The sequence below is a fragment of the Chinchilla lanigera genome, unplaced genomic scaffold (assembly GCF_000276665.1).
Source record: "Chinchilla lanigera isolate Chin_1 unplaced genomic scaffold, ChiLan1.0 scaffold00001, whole genome shotgun sequence".
In the NCBI taxonomy this organism is placed as follows: domain Eukaryota; kingdom Metazoa; phylum Chordata; class Mammalia; order Rodentia; family Chinchillidae; genus Chinchilla; species Chinchilla lanigera.
In genome coordinates, this window is record NW_004955402.1 from 20,166,159 (window position 1) to 20,185,255 (window position 19,097).

Consider the following 19,097-nt stretch of genomic DNA (forward strand, 5'->3'; position numbering starts at 1 on the left):
TTCAGCTGGGAACCGTGGCGGTGTGGGCGAGCACAGACTCGAGCCCAGGTGTCTAGCCGCTCCTGGAACACTGGCTCTCTCTGCGCAGGGCGGCCACGCCAAATTTTAATTGGAATTGCTTTGGCTTTCATCTGTAGGAAACCTGGAGTATCTCTGTGAAGTAATTCTATGATATTTACATACACTTAAAATGTTAGTCTTCTCATTTCTTGTAATGAAAATAGAGGCATGACTAATACATGCATAGGTGTGGCCCAGACGTTGCCAAATTTTCAATATTTAGCCCTAGAGTAAATAATACAAACCTTTAGAGACATGAAATAGTTGTGTGTACTTTTAAGACAAATTGACTTAGGAGGATTTATTTCTAGCTGATTGCCAAAGAAGTGAGTGGTTTGTAATAATTTTATATCTTGTTTTTACATCTAGAATCCCACACAGAGAAATATGTAGTCATCTCTCCAGGAACACACGAGTAATACTTGGCAAACTTTGTAAATCCATTTCTAAACCCCAGGTCTTGGTCTTCCAAGTCTTGCTGGCGGCCTAGAGAAAGACAGCTCTTCATATCTTATTGCTTCAAAATAAAATATGGACAGAATGTATGTAAAAAATGAAAAATTTTTACAAAACAAAAGAAAAAGTTGTCATTTCAAAATCAAAATTGTACTACAGAACATTTAAAATATTTTAAAGTAAAAAACTAAAGTATTGTTAGCAATTCTGTGATACTACCATGATCTGTTATTCAGTGACAAATGATGCCCATCTATGTTTCTCATTGAAAAGCTATTTCACATACTCATTCACTGATAATGTAAACATTTATAACTTAAGTAAAACCAAAGTATGAGTATACAGAAAGGTCTTTTCCAAAGAATATTTGACTGACTGTCACATAGTAAATGATTTCCTACTTTACTTCAGTTTTGACATTTCTAAAAACATTCCATTAGAAATAATACCTGTCTTAGGTATTTTTCTTGTTGCTGAAACAGAACACCCAGCACCCCAAGTTAAAGGTGGAAAGGCTTACTTAGCTTACAGTTTGAAGTGGTTTCAGTCCATAAACGGTTGGCTCCAAGGCAGGGTAGCATGGCAATCAGGCAGCACAGTTCATGGCAGGCAGAAGGTAGCAAAGCAGCAAGGTATGACCACAGTTCTTTCTATCTTTTATATCTTATCCAAACTACTTAGGGCAGGTAGCACTCACACTCTTAACTCTAGTACCCTCAATTCTAGCATTGCACCATGAATCAATTCCAGCTTTACACAGTCTAGATCTAACTACCTCTTTAACAGCCCCACCTATGCCTGCACGAGGTTTTGAGTAGACATCTAGACACAAGCGGTAACATATCTTCCATATGCTATGTTTCATATGTAACTGTTTTGGGCAACATTAGGCAGTATGTGTGGTTATTTTATAAGCATTGCATGATGGCACACATGACTGTCTTCTGCCTTTATGTTACTTTAAAAAAATCAACTGTAAAAGCAAAGATGTCACAAGTTATCCTACTTTAGTTGCTTCAGTCAGCTAAATAATCAGAGCAGAATTGGAAGAAAAAAATACAAACAGCACAATAAAGAAAAAGTGAATTCAGACCTCAGGCTTGTGATGTCCCAGGGCAGATATTAATTGTTCTGGCTTGCCTAAGTTCATTCTTGCTCTCCCATAACTTCTGTGTCTCTTACTTATAACTAATACAGTACAAAGAGGTAGCCTACATCTTGGGGGTTTCCTTTGTGATATATCTGCATTTTACTGCCTATGTTTGTTAAGGATGAAACTATCAGCTTCCCAATTGATGCCTCTAATTTTGTGCATTTTAAGGCATAAAATATTTTTTATGGATGAAACTTTGTCTGTTTAATCCATCTGCCAGCAAGTTCTTTTTTTTTCTGGCCAAATATTGCTTAGGGCCTTCAAGTGTTTCTTCATCTGTGAAATGAAAAGAGGTACTTCCAACCTAAAATGCCCTGATCTTCATGTCCCCTTGTAAGTTCAAAAATCTTTCTACAGAGTTAGATACTAAACAGCAGAGTCCAGGCCTTTGCGTGAACTCAGCTTTCTTTCAGTTTTCCTAGTGAAGCCTTACTGATGAGCTGGTTTTTGCTGTGTTGTCGTATTAATACTTCTTTGAGGGTGGTCTAGGTGATTCTTCCTCAAGGAAAGTAGTTTTTAAAAATCTTAGCTCATAATTCATTTTTTACAGAAAGTAATTCCTATGCTACCAAATGTAAAGGGTCTTTGTTGAAGGTCAATATTTCTGAAAGAATGGCAGATCACATGTGTTAGAATTTGAATTCTACCCCTATGAAATAAAAAAGTTGAAGTCCTGGACCCTAAAATCTCACTTTGTGGCCTTATTTGGAAATCAAGAGGTAATCAAGTTAAGCTTGGTACATTCATATGGGCCCTAAATTGATACAGCCCATGCCCTAATCAAAAGGGAGGAAATAGCATATAGAGGGAAGATGATCTAAAGAGATATAGGAAAAAACAGCCATCTACAACACAAGGATACCTTATGCTACTAGAAGTTAGCATAGAGCCCCGTGACAGATCTTTACCTAGGAATAGTTCCTTCAGAAGAACTGCAGTTTTTCTAATATCTTAATTTTGGATTTCCAGTTTACAGAACTGTGACATAATAAATTTCTCATTTTCCAAGCTACCTTCTAGTAACCCTAGGAAACTAACACAATATGTTTCAAACATTCTACCTCTGCTTTTGTCATTTACTCATGATAACTGTATTCTATTAGATGGATATCCTAGAAATTTCTAGAAAGAGTTCTGACACTAGAATTCCTAAACTTCGCTTAGGAAATGACTCTTATCCTTTCTCCCTATACAGGAAGACAATTAAATAGATAAAATACAGTGACCCTTCACCTATCGTGGGAGTTATGTTCCAGATACTCCCGCAATGGGTGAAAATCTTTCAAGTAGCAGCGTTATATTGATTTCATTATTTATATATGTACATTTAGGATTTGTAAACACTTCCCACACTCCTACAAACCTTTTCCACTTTTTTTTTTTTTTTTTGAGATCTGGGAGTTTTTAATTCTCTTTCCTGGTGATTTATTGTTTTTCTTTTAATTTTAAAGAGAGTAGTAATTGAGAAACAAACAAACAAAGAAATAGAACAGTAGCAGCATACCAGTATCACAAACATAAACAAATCAAAGCAAGAACATTCAAAGTGGTACAGAGTCTCAAGGCAAAATAATATGAATCAACAGTGGTTGTTACATTACATATTGCTGTCCTCAACTACATTGCTCAGATTACCCTTTCCCACGCTCTTATAAACACTTCATATGCTCTTAAACACTTTCTACACACTTAAGCCTACGTAATTTTGACAACATGTAAAATTCTATATGGTTGCTGGATGTGAGGTGGACAAGGACAGATACTTAATGTATGGGCATACTGCGTGAGGAGATGCTATGGTCACTGAGCCAATCAGCATCCGGGATACAGAGCACAGTGTTGTGGTTGGTTGTTTTCCATTTCATTAGCCAATAATGTGCCACATACAATCTCACGGTTTCAAACCTGCACAAGTGGTAGTGGTGTACTGCATTTCCATTGTGAACAGTACAGTATTCATCCACTGATGAAAATATATACTGTATTTTATTTTGATTTAATATTTTTAATATGTTTGAATTAATATTTATATTTTTATATTGTTTCCAATTTTAGGCAAAAATAATTAAAATCATAAATATTGCATAAATACCTATATACCACAAAATCCCACGACATAGTGAAAACTTCACAATACAGAATTAGGTATATATTTTTTAAAATTCTGTGGTACAGTGAAGCCACAGTAAGTGAACCATGATATAGCGAGGGATGACTGTAACTGTGTTATAGTCTTTAAACTTACAATTTTGATGACATTGGAATGGCAAAGTGTTCTAATAAACTCACAAGATGATTATTTGACTATATTTCTCTTACAATAAGCATAAGTCATTTATTATAAAAACTGACTCAAAATAATAAAGATTGAATTAGATGCAAAGTTTACCTCAATAATAGTGTATTAGCTTATTCTATAGCTCTATAATACTTTTGAAAACATAGTGTTTTTAATTAAAAATTATGAGAAACATTGAGAAAATGAGTGAAATTATAAAAATGTGAATAAATTATGAATAATACCCTGTAACTTAATTGAAAATATTGCTTAAAATTTTAATATCCTATCAAATATGAATGTTTGGCATGTCTATGTATTTCCCTAAGTGTCTATATACGTTTGATTTAATATTATTTAAAACATTTATAATTGTATGCCCACATATATTCAATCATTTTCACTCTATATAAAATTTTATCATTTTATATTGTATCAAAGTAATTTCCATGACATCTGTTGTTAGAACTTACAATTTAAAACAGAAATTTTTTATGCTTTGCTTACCTGTTTTTATAAAAACATTCTGGAAGTGTCAGAGTATACAAGATTAATGCTTGATAAATACTGTTGAGAGATGGGTATTATTTTTACTTAAAATAGGTGGATCACATTTTTTATTAGGGATTATAATAGAAGAATTAGAGAACCCCTACTTCTGTTCAATTTCAACAGAAATATTTTACAAGAACACTTTTTAAAAATTGTGTTAATACAACTAAGAGCAAATTAGGTGTTTAATTCATACTTTTGGTAATAACTTTAATGTGATCAAATCTCAATGGTAATGTAACTGTTTTATTTATTACAGTTTTTCACAGAAATATAGTGGGATGATTTTCTAAAAAAATGGTTATATTTTCCCAAGCACAATTAATTTTGGAGGTCAAGTGGCAAAATGATCTAAAAGCTAACTTTGTCATAGAAACTTTTAAGTTTAAATAGTTTACAGTTTTTTTTATTATAGTTCTGAATTGTCTTGAAAGATACAAGGTGGGAGTTGCTATTTTCATATCACAGGTAATTAAATTGTTAATTCAAGATTCTAAGCAGCAATTTGAGGTACTTAGTGGCGTGAACTACATAGAAGAGAACACTGTGACTCTAGTTCCTTGGTTGAAAATCTATGGCATGTATGCCGGCTATTTGTTACCATTGTAAGCTCTAAAATAGTCTCCATTACTACGGTAGGTAATACACAAGGAGTAAGCAGTAAAGTAGAGCATGCAGTCAAAACAACCAACCCATCCCAAACAATGTAGTTAAATTCAATATCCAAAGAAACCACGTTGGCTAATACTGCATACATTTTTATAATATCTATTTAGTGACTTTCTGGATTAAGGAGCTGATGTGTCTTCTGAAACAGCATGTCTTACTGTTAGTGAGTAATGGGGTGTTTTGAGAATATGCTCAGAGATGGATGAATTCACCAGAATGGTCATCCAGGAAGACCTGGAATTTCTTTTTTTTTCTATGCAAATCTGGCTTGTGGTTCATTGGTAAGATAGAGAATAAAATTTCTGGAAGGTCAGTCTGTTTAATTGCATAGACTTCAGTAGCTAGTCTTTTCTTGATTACCAGTGCATTTATTCATCATATTTATTATAAGATGCAAAGTCAATTTTTTAAATGTCTGTTAAATAAAGATAAATATAATGCTAGATAAAAATCCCAGGAAAGAAATGAAAAGAAAGAAAAATGCAGACAGGCAAATGCTCGGATGAGGGTTAGAAACTCTTCTGACTTAGAAAATATGTTAACAGTAAGTACTCCAAATGCTTCTCACAGAAAAACAAGGCCACTTGTGAAAGGGGTCTTCTCATTTTTCTCTAAATCCAAGCGTCCTGGATTTATACGAGGCCCACTCTTCAAATAAATGTTTTCTAGTGACAGGAAGATTCAGAAAATGCTTCAACAGCAATAAGTGGGATGGACGCTGTGTTGTAATAATTTGGATACACTTCACTAATGCAGTTATTTGCAATGAGGTTGGCTCAGCGCCCAAAACAGTGAACAAACAAATATAGCTCCACGATTGTTTCATGCCTTCCAAGACAGCCAGAAAGATTTTTACTCAGTCCAGGGGGGCCCAGTGGTCACTGCTGCAGACTCTGGTCATCAAAACCTCATCAGACATATTTTTTAAATAGTCTTTGTTAAATTCACCAATGTGTTTTATGTAAAAATGCTGGTGAGGCACGAATGTTTTTAATCAAATTAGTATGCAACATAAGGCAGCTGTGTATTCAAATGGGTTTTTTAGCAATTTGGTTGTTTTCCTTATAATAACAGGAAAGAACATTTTGATTTTGAAGGTGACAGAGGCAATATTACCAGAATTAAACAATCTGAATTAGCTTTTTCATGAAATGTAATATGTTTTATGCTTTTAGATGGGATGCTCTAGTGCTTTCAGATGAGCCTTCCACTGTCACAGTCAATGGCCAGGAACAGAATAAGCTCTGGAGGTAGGATTATCCTCAAATTTAATTTTTTTTTAGAAGAAGCTAATGGCAAATGTTTCTAGCAAACTTTAGGTTCATCTATGTTATAACTAGAGAACCAAGACAGGATATTAGAAGAACAGATAAGTATAAAATTAGTAAACAAAGTTTGACATTTTGCTTATTCTATGAATTTAATGCTGAAAATGAATATAATCCCTAAAATCATAAACAGCATGCATGCCAGACAAAAGCAGCAAAATTTCATTTCTTTGTCAACTCAGGGCTGTAGCACATAAGAGAGTAACAAGACTACAAATTTAACTTTAAGTTATATGATAATAACTGCATAGAGTTTACCACCAAATATGATTAAAATGCAGAGAGCTTCCTTTTGTTATTTCTACAGTGTTTATAGGTTAGTATTCAAATGGGCAGCATGTATACTCCAGGCATATCATTATGAAGCAGGAAAATACTTGTACATATTGATCCAAAAGAAAACAAAAGCCTATAAAAGGATGAAATACACTATATAACGTGTAACAAAAAATTGAAACTCTTACAATAAATACCCCTGATAAAAGTAGCTTCTTATGTAAGGTTAGCCCGTGTGACTTTGCAAATGACAAGGAAGTTTCTATGTTAGCCTCTTATAAGTACCATTTTTGTTTCATCAGTCTTTAGGAAGGAGGATTTTAAAACTTATTAGCAACCAGTATTACCTAGAAATAACATGTAGAGCAAGGTACTGTTGTTAAAATAATTTTAAAATTCCTGAGAGTAATTTATTTCCTTTATTTTCATGGAAAGGATGCCTGAGAGTCCTTCCTAGAAGATGCATGCAGAGACACTTTTCACCCTAAGCCTGGACAAATCGTGATTAATGCCAATGGGTGCAACATCACCTAGGAGCCATGTGACCCAGCTTTAGAAGGAATAACGTCTGACTAATAGAATAATAAGCACATGCACTGGGGATCACATAGATGCTCTACAAATATTAGCAAGAGCAATGTGACTAAAGCAGGCTGCTAGTGTTCTGGATGAAAGGATTTTAAGGCCATCTGGTGTCTGGACATCAGCCTGAAAATCACAGGCTTCAATCCATAAGATAATCCATTTACACAGTCTACATACTGTGATGGCTTTCCTCATGGATTTGTTGCATTATCCCAAATCAGTCCTGTAACCTGTGGAAAGGTCTAATGTCACTTAGATATTAGTAAAGAGGCATTTATTACTTTATTTATGAAACACATTTATTATAGTGATTCAAGTAGTTGAGGGTTCCATACTTGGAGAGAAAGAAAGTGATAGAGTAGGGCAACATGTGTAAGATTTTGTGATGAAAATTCTTTTGTTATAAAAAAACAAAGCAAGTAAATGTTAGCTTGTATGTCTTGTAAGAAGGGGAAATAGCTACAACTTGAAAGTTTCCATGGGATAAAAATAATATTCAAGGGGAAGTTTTAAATTTAGTCAACATTTACTGATAATATATAAGATGGAAGTAAGGCAAAATAAGTTATGTTAGCTTCCATCTTCAGAGGTCAAAATTACAGATGAACAATATAAACATATACTCAAAGTAGTGCTGACAACAATAAAATAATGTCCAATACTTCAAAATGTGTTTTTAAGAAAATTATATTTACTTAAATATATTTGTTTAAAAATTATATTTATTTAAATGTAACAGTTTTTAAGTTTATTTGGATAGCATTTTATAACAAATTTTTGTTTTAAGATTGTATTTCTTTTTTTGTTTAGAAAAATACTTTTCTTTATTGGTATACAATAGTAAATGTGATGCTGGCAGCTGGTATGTCAGAATGAGACAAAGACTTTATTTTTTTCACTGTTTTTATCATGATTGGATGTTGAATTTTCTCAGTGCTTTTTCTATATCTACTGAGATGTTTGTATGATTTTGTCCTTTCTTCTATTTATGTATTGTATTACATTTATTGATTTTCATAAACTGAACCATTCCTGCATTCCTGGGATGAAGCCTAGTTGGTCATGATTTGTGATATTATGATGATTTGCTGCATTCTGTTTGCCAGTATCTTATTGAGGATTTTTGTATCTGTGTTCATTAAAGAAATTTGCCTATAGTTCTCCTGTTTTGGTTGGATCCTTTTCTAGTTTTGGATTCAGGATAATGTTTGCTTTCCAGGAAAAATTTTAGGAGTACTTCTTCCCTTTTGATTTCATTAAAGAATTATAAGAGTACTAGTATTAGATCTTTGAAGTTTTTGAAGAATTTGGCAGTGAATTTGTTGGGACCTGGGCGTTTCTTGGTGGTTTTTAAGAATTACTTCTTCAATTTCACTGACTGATATTGGTTTATTAAAGATTTTTATATCTTCTTGGTTCAATTTTGCTAGTTCATATACATCTAGAAATTATCCATTACTCTGAATTATCTATTCCTCTTAATTATCCATTCCTTTTAATTTCTCATTGTATTATAATATAAATTCTCAAACTAGTTATGGGTAATCTTCTGTATTTCAGTAGAATTTGCTGGGACTTCACCTGTTTGCATTTGGGTCTGCACGGATTGGGGTCTTTGTTTTCCTTATTTTGGTAAGATTAATGGTTTGTCTGTTTTGTTTAAACTTTCAAAGAACCAACTCTTTGATTCACTGATTATTTATATTTTTATTAGTCTCAATTTTTAAAATTTCTGCCCTAAATTTATAATTTACTTCTTGATATTAGCTTTGGGTTTGGATTGTTCTTGCTTTTCTAAGACCTTAAGGTATATTATTACGTCATTTATTTGAGCTAGTTCTGTTTTCCTGATGTAGGAATTCACTGCTATTAACTTCCCTTTTAGGACTGTGTTCATTGTGATCCATAGGTTCAGATGTGCTGTATTGGCATTATCATTTGATTAGAGAAACTATCTAGTTTATTCTTAATTTTATCTGTGACCCATTGATTATTCAAGACAGTATTTTTAATTCCCACATGTTTGCATAGTTTATGTAGTTTCTTTTGCCATTATTTTCTAGTTTCATTGCACTATGATCTGATAACAATATTCTTTACCACTCCTCAAATTTGTACGTCTCAGTTTATTCATAATTCTACTGTGCCATTATATAAACTGTCATTATCTTTAACCTGTAACACTTCACCACTTCCTGAAAGTTGATACTTCTGAAGATACAACAAAAACAGCTAAATATTTTACTAAACCTATAACCAAATACAGATGACCTCTTCTGTTACACGGTCCCATTCTACACACTCCTGATATTAATGCTAGAGAAAAATATTATACATTGCCAGAATGTAGCAAATTATATGTCCAAAAAATGGAACAATTATTTAACATGTTTTCCAACCCATTAAAACTTGAAAATATTTCAACTGTTGTTATCAGGCTTACTTCAATTTTTAAAGATGTAGTTATATATTTTTAAAGTTCCTCTTTTATAATCCAATCTTTTTTTTTTTTGGTTTTTTGGTTTTTCTTCAGTACCGGGAACCAAACTCACGACCTTGCACTTGCCAGGCAGGCGCTTTTGCCGCTGAGCTAAATCCCCAGCCCCTTATAATCCAATCTTGTGATAATATTTCTAATTTCTTTTGCTCATGTACTTTTTAAACCCCTAGTTAGGCAGATTCCTGAATGATAACTTTTAATGAGAAAATGTAGCTATTAAGAAACCATGTGAGGCCTGAGGATATAGCTCAGTGGCACAGCGCCTGCCTGGCAAGTGCAAGGTCTTGAGTTCGACTTCTGGTTAACAAAAAAAAAAAAAAAAAAAAAAAATACCATGTGAAGGGTCAATTTAAAAATTGTTTATTCAATTACTTAATATAATCTTACCACTGAAATACAAAGGGAAGTAAACATAATGCCATTTTGATTTTCTGAATAGTAAGTGATCTATTAACCTTAATCAAGTTTACTAATGTGCCTAAGTATTCTGAGTAATAACATATTTTGATATTTAAAAGAAGGGAAGAAATCTGAAAATCCACTTTTTGTACTTTATTAAATGATTTAAAATGTTTCCTGCTATAATAATACACTATGTAACCATCCACCTAACTCAATAAAACAACTTTTCAAATGTTAAAGCTAAATCTCAGCTCTGATTATGCTGAAGATGAGCAAAAAGTGAGTTGGAAGGAGAAAACAGCCAGTCACATCCTCACAAAGTGATTTTATTTCAGTTAAAGTAAATTTGTAAATAGTGTGCCCAGATTTTGAAATGGAACACCAAACAAAAGTTACGACCTTAGATGATCCATAAATTACAGATCATAAATTATGGTGATAGGACTTTTCAGATATTTAAGTTTTCTGATGGTAAACATCTATAGAAGATTATACCCAAGATAATATGCATCCTGTGCAAAGGTTTGGTGGTCTCTATCAAAAAAATTTTAGTGAAAAAGGTAAGTGTATTTAGCTTGCTTTGATTTTTATCTCTATAAAGTAGTCAAGGAAATAATGGTAGATGTAAGTTTTTGAAGGCTGTCAATGGATGGAATTGTTTAAAAAGTAAAGGAAGATACTTTTTAGTCTTCTATTGAGATGCCTTGTGTATTGGTAAAGTTCATATCTTTTCATCTGATCCCTCTACTTGGCACAAAAGGTGCTCAGAAATGAAGTAAAGAGTATTAACACAAACACCTTTTGGGATATACATACTAGGTTGGTTAGAATATTTGCAGGAAGCCAAGTAAGAAATAAATCTGGATATGTAAAGGAAAGTCAGAGAAAACTGGTTAAATTCAGTATATACGAGGCATTAAATACAAAGGGAAAGTTCTTCAGCTTTAAGATAATTTAGTAAAGACATGCAATGAAAATAGACACAGATGTATAGATACTTCTCAGAAAGGTAGAACCAAAGTTATTAACACAAGAATACCATAAATATTGAAATCAGTGAAGGAAGAGGATTAGAAAATGAGCATTTATACTAAAAGACAAAGAAAGAAATAGTGCAAGGAATGATCAAAATATACAGTGAATGTTTATATTAAAAAATTATTGCAGTAAAAGATATTGCTCTTAGGCCCCCTTCACATACTCCCTTCTCTCTTTATTCCACACATTTATTCTGCCACTTTTGACATATTTTCTGAAGTACTTCTGGAAATCTACTTTGCAGAGTGTCTTTCTGAGTTGTGATTAAAAAAATACACTGAATGTTCCTGCTGAATACCGACCAACAGAAAAGTGAGCTCACAGAGACAGTATGGGTCCTCACTACCTTATTCACTGGATCTAGTATGGTTCCACTTCTGGCTCTTTGTTAAAAGAAAACTGACTGACAAAGTTAAACATGTTGAATCGATTCAGGACACTGAGACAGCCACAAAGGCACAACTAAAGAGGCTCAAAAGGGAGGACTTCCAGATGTGCTTCAGAAAGTGAGAAGAATGATGAGTGTGTGTGTACAAAGCCAGGGGAAATGTTTTTGAGGTGTTAAGGACAACTGTGGCTCTTACTGTAATTAATTTTTAAAATTTAAATTTTCATCATATTTTTCAGTCATCCCTACTGTGTGCTCTGCCGATATTTGCTTTACTGTGGCAAGTTACCAAATGGAGAGGTTTATACAGTGAAAATCAAACAGGCTGTAGTTGACTGACTTCTCTACTGACTTTTTGGAGAAAGCAATGGTAAACTTTTGATGGGAGGGAGCTGGCTAAGAAAGAATGGGTACCTATGGAGAATGATGTCAGCCATGGTAGACATTTAACAGACAAACAAAAAGAGCTATCTGTATATAAAATCCTTTGACTAGGAAAACCAGCTGTCTATATTAAAATCTAGGGTAAACATCTTTGCCATATTTTGAAAGTGCTTTTTTTTTTTTTTCCCTTAGGAAAATATTTTGGAAAGGGCAAAATATTTACATAATGCTAATGTGGCAAAGAAATCTGACGTGATTATTTTGTTATCTGGGATGATACCAGAAGTAATCAATCAAATTCTAATCACCTGGAAAAGTTTGGAGATTATGAAATATCAGCATGGTTTTCTGAATAGCAAATCATGCCAGACCCATTAAATCGTGGCATCTGAGCGTTACAGGGTATGGAGGCAAGGAAAGATGAGAGCGATGATCCATCTTATTTTGTGGAGGTGGAATCTGTTCTCTATCATTTTCATTGACAAATGTGGGTATATAAAGCCAGGGCCACATTATTTTCAGGTGGATGGGTGCCCATCATCCCTGAATGTTCAACCAAAGGACAACTGAGGCTTTCATTTCAGGTCACACTAACATTCTGATGTAGTTGCCAGACACTCATTCTGGGGACTAATATATTCCAATTAAATTATCTGCATTAAGTTATTTAGAGTGTGCTCATCAATTTTCTAGGTAATTATAAATCTCCTTAATATAAATAGGAGGTAATAATCTGAAAGATGATATAGGATAAACACAAAATAGAAAACAAAGACATTTTTCTTAATAGAATAATAATAACATGATGTGACTATGAAAATTACTAAAACTCTAGAAAATTCTTAAAAGGAGTATGGTATTTAAGGACATTATAAAACCCATTTGCTTTTCCTTATTTTAGTAAATCACCCTTAAGCTAGCTGCTCTTAATTAAAATATTTTTTAAATGAATTCAGAGAGAAAATTTAGTATTTTTTTTTTCAAAGATTTTTCATGCCATATGTGTTACTTTATAAATTAGGGGATTCAAGCTACATTTCAAAGATATCGTTAAGAAGCAAGTAAACACTAACACTTTAAAGAAGATATATAAGATACCATCCTTAAAAGTGTTTCAGATAAGAAAAGAAATTGAAGGACGCGCCCATAAGGAAATAATTCATAAAGTGAAGAGAGTTACTTAGCCTGCGGTCAACAAGTAATTGCAAAGATATAGAATTGGCTCTTCATATTTACTCCTGAGGATCAACGCGTCATTGATTAAAAATATTCTGGAAAAATTGCACCTATCATGGACATATACATTTATTTTTTTCTACTGTTTTCCCTAAACAATATAAACAAAGTTTATTTATAAAGGATTCACAGTGTATTACATGCAATCTAGAGATATTTAAAGTATACAGGAAGGTGTGTGTAGGTGTTATACAAGTAATAGCACGTTATATAGGAAACAAGCATCTGCAGATTTTGCTACTTATTGGGTTTGAGGCTGTGATTACAAGACAAACCCTTGAAGATGTTGAGGGATGATTACACTATGTAATGGCCACTAAAGTAGACCATCAGACAAGCTTACAGTGAAAGATAAAATTGAAATGGAGCAAAAAGGTTGGCTAAGTATCTTTCCCAAGGTCGTTTCAGAGTCAGGATTCAAGCTTCAATTTGTATTACTTAACTGGAAAAAGAATGTGTCTTCATTATTTATTAAGTATTGCGGGGGATCTCTATAGAAAAATAAAATAATGTGTAATTCATAAATATATATTTTTAATGGATACCACAGATTCTTGCCAATTTCTTCTTTCACCATTGATTCAGATTGTCATGTAGGGTCCACTGTATCCTTGAGTAAAGACAGAACCATGTCTGTTCAGAGTGACTTTACTTCAGACTAGACACTACCAAAGACCTCCTTACAATGACTGTATATTTTATGATAATCAAGGAAAATAAATTACAGTGTACAGTATACTGTATTTACACATGGGAGATAACCGGTATTTGAAATTTGTCTGAACTTCCATTTCTTAGACTTTTTTTACTGAGTGTCTCTTATTTTTCAAAACTCCGTGACACTCACTAAAGTGTCCATGTCTTATGCTAGGGTATTTATTAATTTTCTGCCTTTTTTAATGACACAAAAAATAGCTTTACATTTTTATATCACAAAAAATGCACACCATTAGAAACAAAGGAATGAGGAAAAGGACAGAAATAATTGTAATAAAATAAAACATCTATAAGAAAAAATGGTCAGAATTATATATCATTATTTTTAAAGGCTATATAATTTTCTATGGTGTACCAGTTCTATCATATACTTAGGCAATATCATATAAACATGTTTTGAATTTGTTTATATTTTCCTTTTTAAAAATAGTTGTATAATAGTTGTGTAGACATATCTAAAAATAGTTGTATAGACATGCTATGGTTTGTGTCTGGATGTCCCCGCAAGCTTCATGCAGTCATGAGGTGAGCTTCTAGAGTTTATGATTGACTCATGGTCCAATGTTGGGATTATGGGTGTGAGTGCTACACCTGCCCTGGGGAGGGTAGTTTGCATACAGTGTAAGGGAGGGAAAGAGGCTGCTTTCCTCTTCTCCTCCCTTTTCCTCTGCTATCTTCTGCTGCTATTGCCCTCTATCAGTCTGCCTTGGAGACAGCCATGTACGGACTAAAACCTCCACAAACAGTGAGCTAAATAAATCTTTCCTTCCATGATTCTGGGTGTCAGATATTTTGTATCAGCAATGAGAGAAAAGTAACTGAGATAAGACATATCTTTTCAGGCTTTTTCAGATTGTTTTCTCATAAATTTGTGAGAGCTGAACTACTATCCCACTAGGTACACAAACATCTTTTTTGGATAGTCTGCAAATGATCATGTAACTACAAGCATATTTGCTAGGCATTTTTCTCGGTGCTAAGTAATGGGTATAAATAAGGTAATAGTTTTCTTGATTTTACTAAGCCTTCATTTAGTTGGCAGATATAAACCATAAACAAATATACAATAGAATAATATGATCTGAGTGTGAAGAAAATAAAATAGGGTAACATGATAGTGGGTGGCTGAGGGACAACTTCAGATTAGGGGCTCTGGTAAGGCTCCTCTGAGAATGGGCTTTAAATGCAGTAGTTGAATTATAAGAGAGAGCCAGGAATAGGAAAACTGGGAATGAATCTAGTAGGGAAAGATCCAAAAATGAAAAATTGCCTATAGCTAAAGAACAATGAGGAGAGACAGGAAGGGAGAGAGGAGGAGAAGAAGAGATCTGAAAGGGGAAGAGACTGATTATGTAGTGTAGGAGGGGCAAGACAAGCAATGTGGTACTGGACATGGTGATAAATTCCTGGGCCATTTTATGTTTTAAATTAATTATGACCCATACATTTATTAAGTTAATACAAATCACATGTCTACATATTAATAAATTATGTTCACCCCATGATATGTATGGGGATAGATTATAGGACCCCCACACCACGGACACCAAAATCCAAGCTTCTCATATAAAATGGCATAGTATTTATATATAATCTCCACACCTCTTCCCTTAGATTTCACTATCTCTAGGTTACTTACAATATTTATGTATGTATTTTTTATCTTTTTGGTACTGGGAATCAAACTCAGGACCTTGTGCTTGCCTTGCAGGCACTTGTGCTGCTGAGCTATACCCCTGTCTCTTACTTACAACATTTAATGTAATGTGAATTCCATGTAGGTACTTGTCATACAATATTGTTTAGGGAATAAGAATAAAACTATATATTTTCAGTATATGGTAATAAATTTTTCTGAAAATTTTTGATCCATCCTGAAAGTGTTTGATTTAATCCACAGATGTGGAAGTCATAGATGTGAGAACCAAATCTTCACAAAATAGAATAGGTCAGGGAGCAAACATTACCATCACTCATAAAATCTCTTTGATATTCACATCTAATCATTGCTTCCCGCCAAGGGTAACTATGCTCTGACTTCTGACAGCATAGATTAATTTTCACTGTTTATGAAAAAAAAAATCCTATCCTATGTATTTTCTGTGTCTGGGTTCTTTTGCATAAAGTTACATTTGGGTGATTTGCCCATATTTAGGTATCCACCTGAAGATAGATTTGAAGAGTGAAGGGATTCTGTGGCTGAGCACTGGAACACATCAATATTTGGAGGTTGGGAGGAGTAAGCATTGCTACCACCATGCATATAGAATATCCAGTGAAGGGGAGGGAGGACTAGGAGACTGCAATGTCATGACCAAAGGAACGGTACTTCAAGAAGGGGAATGATGAACAATGATCACATGTTATTGAGCTATGGAGCAAGAAAAGACTAGATGGAGGTCTTTGGACTTGACATGGTAGAGGTTCTAAATAGGTGCTTCAAAGGACAAGACAAGAAGTGAAAAGGGCAAATGAGACAGCTCATGTTTTAAAGAAAAAAATGTTTACAAAAAAATGAACTGCTATAGGGAATGTAGAATCAAAAGAAGGGCTTTTAGACGGTAAGTACTACAGCATGTGTGTGTGGTGTACAATGGCAGAAATAATCCAGTGGCGAGGGGAAATAGAGGATACAAAGACAATAACTTTTTGTTAAACCATCCAGTCTGTGGCACTTTGGAACAGCAGCGCTAGCAAACTCATACAGACAGTACTTTAGTTAAAATCAGGAAAAGAAAAAAGGACTATTGTCAAATATTTCCTAGAGCTTTTATAAATTAATGATGATATTTATAATTGATTAACAAATAGTACATATAGTGCCCTATGCAATGTCTACTATGGGGACTGCCATATAGAATGGTAACCAATTTTGCTTATTTTTACTGCAATGAAATAGAAATATTACAACTAAAACGTACTACAAAGAAGGGGGAGAGTTATAAAAATATAGGAAGATAGCCCATCAGAGGAAGAGGAAACTAACCTGTTGTAGGAGGAAGAAGAAAAATATGTCAAGGATCCCTTAGAGCAAAGAGCAACAATCAGATGAGGGAATAGTAAGAGACCAATCCTCATCTAGTGCCCAGGGTGAGAGAGTATATTAAAATATTTTATCAGTTTATGTGGCCCAAACTGTTATAACATAGCTTAGCTTTTACTTCCTTACGTATAATTCACATTGTTATAATTATTTTAATGATATTAATGTAAAGCTTATCATGAAATCATACATAACATTATGTTGACTGTTTTTTTATTTCCTTTTTTGCTTTCTGAGTTACTGACACATTATTGCAGCAAAACATATGTAGGGTCAATTCATGCTGAATAGTTATTAGAAACCATGATAACAAAAGTCATTACACTGCAGTTCAGTTTTGACAGTAAAATTTCTGCAACATTATCACAAATCCTCATGCATTAGTGCAATGATCCTTACTATAGTTTCATATTAGAATCAAAAGATTGCTGTAGCATGCTTGATTCAAAAAGTCAAGCAAGCCAAATTTTTCTCTGCTTTCACAGATAACACTTTTGGTCTTTTTCTATGTACATCATGCAGATAGTACCTTTGTTTTATGGACTTTTTCCAATACCCTATGAGTGTATTGCACACACTTTGCTTTAAAGTAAGAAAATTTATTTTAAAATGCACATAAATTCTGACACTTAAGATTAAAGGAAATAATTTAAAAATATTTTATATCTGGTATAATCTCAAAAATTCTAAACACTATTATTCATTGAATTGTTATCTTTTTTCAGATAATGTGATGGCTGTGTGTATATCATTTTTATAATCAATATTTACTCGATGGAATAGTACTAGATTTTTAAAGGACATTTGTCATAGTCGGTATTACTTTCAAAGACAAACTGACAGGTACCCTTCAGCTGGCAAAGGGAAAATGTTTTTAATGCATATCTACCCACAATATTTATCATAGTCACTACTAACAAACTCTGGGTGAGTTTGACAAGTACCTACATGGCATTCACATTACATTAAATGTTGTAAGTAAGAGTCAGGGGTATAGCTCAGCAGCACAAGTGCCTGCAAGGCAAGCACAAGGTCCTGAGTTTGATTCCCAGTACCAAAAAGATAAAAAATACATACATAAATATGGTAAGTAACCTAGAGATAATGAAATCTAAGAGAAGAGGTGTGGAGATTATATATAAATACTATGCCATTTTATATGAGAAGCTTGGATTTTGGTGTCTGTGGTGTGGGGGTCCTATAATCTATCCGCAGGGTCAGATGATACAGGAAAATTGTTTATTGAAAGAGAGATACTATCAGTTTACTCATGGTCCATTTCAAGAAAACAGAAGAAAATATAACTCATGAACTAATGCCTACTGGGAGCAAATGACTCTCCAAAGATGAAGCAATTTCTTCCCTCTCATGTTTAGATCTGAAAGGTCTCCCAGAAGCTAGCATGCGAAAGCTTGATCCTCACATGATGGCGCTATTTGGGAAGTGGAGGAATCTCTAGCAGTTGGAGCCTCTTAGGCGGAAGTATGTCCCTGGGGCAATGCCTTGTAGGAATACAATCACCTTCCCCTTGAGGTGAGCTGCTCTGCTCCACCACAAATGCTCCTTGCTGTGATGTTCTGCCTCACTACAGACCTAGAAACAATGAAGCCAGTCAACCACGTTAACCACTGACTGACACCTCTGAAATCATGAGAAACAGAATTAATAAGTCTTCCTTTATACTGTTTACCTCAGGATTTTTGTTTGCTTGGTGTGTGTGTGTGCGTTAGTAGGGATTCAGCAACATGTTTTGCACTGAGCTACATTCTCAGCCCCTTTGGAACTTTAAAAATTTTTTTTTCATTTTTCATGTATTTATTTGTTATTTGTACTTCTTTTTATCTTTTTAATTTTAAAGATAAAAGATAATTCATTTCAAAAATTAATTTTAAGGATAATAAAAATAAAAATACAGAATTTAAAAACAAGATGATAGGAAATTCACAACAGTTATTATATTGCATATTATTACTATCAAAGTAGTTGCTTAGATTACTAGATATAGGCATATAAGATCGATCAAACAATATAA

At 33.6% G+C, this 19,097-nt stretch overlaps 1 protein-coding gene across 5 annotated transcripts in view; it reads right to left on the reverse strand.

The window, feature by feature from the left end:
• The window catches only part of Ccdc178 (coiled-coil domain containing 178), a 352,256-nt gene that overhangs the window by 89,325 nt on the left and 243,834 nt on the right, over positions 1-19,097 (reverse strand). The gene's annotated exons all lie outside the window — the stretch shown is intronic.